General features: G+C 39.3%; 1 non-coding gene across 1 annotated transcript; it reads right to left on the bottom strand.

Annotated features, from left to right (window-relative positions):
- Nucleotides 1-2,272: 2,272 nt before the first annotated feature.
- LOC141669187 (small nucleolar RNA R71) lies at nt 2,273-2,379 on the bottom strand. The gene has a single exon (XR_012553478.1). It is a non-coding gene; the product is annotated as a small nucleolar RNA R71 (small nucleolar RNA).
- Between the last annotated feature and the right edge of the window lie 986 nt (nt 2,380-3,365).

Below are 3,365 nucleotides of genomic sequence, written 5' to 3'. Positions count from 1 at the left end.
TTTCTTTAGTTTTCTTCTCACTGTCCTCATCAACAATTTCTTACTTTATGATCAACTCCTCTTCACTGAAATCTATTTGACATGCTTTGAACATTGGTGCACCAACCTTTCTCAGCATGGCTGGGACATCTTCATTTTCTGTTGTTTTTCCTTTATTGTTGAGTGGCATTTATGACACTTTATTACGCTCCGTAAAACTTTAAATTGGTGTATTTGTACTCAAGTTATTGGTGTTTTAATGTGTATTCTAGTGTTTTTGTATTTCAGGCATTAATCTGAGAATCAGGTGAATTAGCATTGATTTGATGCTAATAAGGTGTTAGGTTGGTGTCCTAAGGAATAAAGCTCGCGAAGACCGACTCAAATATGCAAAGAAAAATAAAGAAGTCAAAGTTTTGGCAGAAGCCCAACGCGCCCGCGCTGATCAAGCGCTCAGCCGCGCCCGAACTTCAGAAAGCCAGCGCAACCGCGCCCATCAAGCGCGCGGCCGCGCCAGGTCGGGTTTTAAGAATCTTGTTTTGAATAGAAGGCTGATTTCTGGACTTCTCTGCTGATCAGGGCTGCTATATAAATAACTTTAGGTCATTTTTAATAATATATCAAGCCAGAGACATATCAAGGAGAGCCGTAAGAAGACCCTGTTAGCACGATTCAACAAAGACGAAGAAGATCTTATTTTTACTTATGAATTTTTGTTCTAAGTTGTAACTTGAATGCTAATTTTCTTATTTATGAACCTTACTCTTGTTTCGTACTTGGTTTTATTTATTCATTATAAAGACTACGTTTATTATACCATGTTTTTATCGGAACCCGCGTTGATGATGAGTTCGATTATGGGCTAATCGTTATCGTGGGGTTCTAGCGGATTTATTTATGGATTTCTTTAGTTAATTTGTTTCGATGCCTTAGTGTGTGGTGATTGTATGATAACCTAGTATTGGTTGTGTGTATTCGTCTTATGAGCGTCGCGAACTTATAAGATAGTGTGTTAATTCTTAATGAAGCGAAAGTGAATTTAAGGATTTAGAACTTGCCTGCTAGCATGGTTCATGTATTTGTTATGCATGATTCGGAGGTAATTTTAACCATCTTACTTGCCCTATCTAATCAAGATAGATAACTTGTGCTTAAACCGTTATATTGTCAAATTCTATAGACATATAGGGTCTCAATATAATTGGTGTCTATTCAGCTTCTATCTCTTTTGTGGATGTCTGGTAGTATGGTACTCGTGCAACGAAAGTTGGCGTTTATTAGTTTTGTGTTATCTGATTAGTGTCATCACCATTACATGCTAAGGTTAAGAACAATAAGGCTATTAAATGAAGTATTTAATGAAGTTAGGATCCCATGTTTTTCATATATATTAATTCAATCATTCTTATTCCCTTAATTATAATTGTTAGCTTAATTATTAGTTATAAATAACCTCAACTTGTTATCGTCTTAGCATTGAATAATAATCATACATTGTTGCTTAAGTGCGTGAATTAATTAGTTAACCAAGCCAGTCTCTGTGGGAACGAACTAGAAAAGATTCTATACTACTTGCGAACTCGTATACTTGCGTGTATTATTAGCGCGTGTTTAGCGACTAACAAGTTTTTGGCGCCGCTGCAGGGGACTGCAACGTTAATTTATAGTTTATGTGCTTTCCATCAGTGGTCATTAAAGTTCATTGACTCAGACATTGTTACTTATTTGTTTCCTTGCATTATTTCAGGTACTCTAGCGATGATGTATGCATATGCGTTCACGTACTCGTAAGAGAACACTGAATAAAGCATAGGAAGAAGTTGTGGTAGTTTGAAAGGAAGTTTTTGAAGAAGAAAAGAAGGTAGAAGAATAAGAGAAAATCGAGGAACCAGTTGTAGTAAAGATGGGTGATCAAGCAGAAAATCCTAAGGCTTTGATGGAATATTCTCAACCTAAGATCAATGACATTCAGTCAAGCATCATCAGGCCAGCCATCAGGGCTAACACTTTTGAGATCAAGTCAAGCACGATTCAGATGATACAGAACTCAGTTCAGTTTGGGGGTTCTCCTACTGAAGACCCCAACATGCACATCAGGGATTTCATCGAGATCTGCGACACTTTCGAATTCAATGATGTGACTGAAGATGCTATCAAGCTGTGACTCTTCCCATTCTCTCTGAGGGAAAAAGCTAAGTGTTGGTTACATTCTCTACCATCAGGTTCTATCACCACTTGGGAAGATCTTTCTCAAAAGTTTCTCACTAAATTCTTCCTTATGGCGAAGACTGCTGCAATCAGGAATGCTCTTACTCAGTTTGCTCAGCAAACTGGAGAACCTCTATGTGAGGCTTGAGATTGATATAAGGAGATGCTAAGGAAGTGCCCATACCATGGCATGCCTGATTGGATTATCAACTGTTTCTACAATGGATTGGGTGCTACTTCTAGACCCATGCTTGATGCAGCATCAGGAGGAGCCTTGTGGGCTAAGAGCTATGATGAAGCTTATGAACTTATTGAACTAATGGCTTCTAATGAGTACCAGAATCCTTCCCAGAGACTAACTCAGGGAAAGTTAGAAGGAATTCTGGAGGTGGATGCAGCAACTGCTATAGCTGCCCAACTTAAGGCTTTGACGATGAAGTTGGACACTTTGGCTAATTATGGAGTTAATCAAATCGCTAGTATCTGTGAACTTTGTGTTGGTGCCCATGAGACTGATCAGTGCGCAATCTCTAGTGAATCAACTCAGTTCGTGAGCAATTTTCAGCGTTCACAACAACCTGTGCCAACCACTTATCATCCCAACAGCCGCAATCATCCTAATTTCAGTTGGAGCAACGCTCAGAATGCGGTTCAACAGCCTTATCAGCAGTATTCAGCTAAGCAATACAACCCCCCTGGTTTTTAACAACCGCAATATGCACCAAAACAACAACTCCAGCTGCAACAAGCCAATGAAAAATCTGAATTAGAGGAGTTAAAGCTTATGTGCAAGAGTCAAGCTGTTTCTATCAAAATCTTGGAAAATCAAATTGAGAAAATTGCCAATGTCTTGCTAAATCGTCATCCTGTTACACTACCTAGTGACACTGAAGTGCCAGGAAAGAGGGAAGCTAAGGAGCAGGTAAAGGCAATCACTTTGAGGTCTAGAAAGGTTGCGAATCCCGAACAAACTCAAGCGTTGACTAAGGAAACTGTGGCTGAGAAAGAAGTAGAGCAGCAGGAAGTAGAAGTAGAAATAAGGAAGACTATTGTTGAGCACACTCCTCCTGAGGGTAATACAGGGGAGAAACAGATCTATCCTCCACTGCCTTTTCCTAAGCGGCTGCAGAAGAAAAAGCTGGACAAGCAATTTGAGAAGTTTCCGAAGGTGTTCAAAA

This window comes from Apium graveolens, chromosome 6 (genome assembly GCF_009905375.1).
Source record: "Apium graveolens cultivar Ventura chromosome 6, ASM990537v1, whole genome shotgun sequence".
Lineage (NCBI taxonomy): Eukaryota > Viridiplantae > Streptophyta > Magnoliopsida > Apiales > Apiaceae > Apium > Apium graveolens.
The sequence above is the reverse complement of the archived record's forward strand: the minus strand, read 5'-3'. Positions and strand labels throughout refer to the sequence as shown.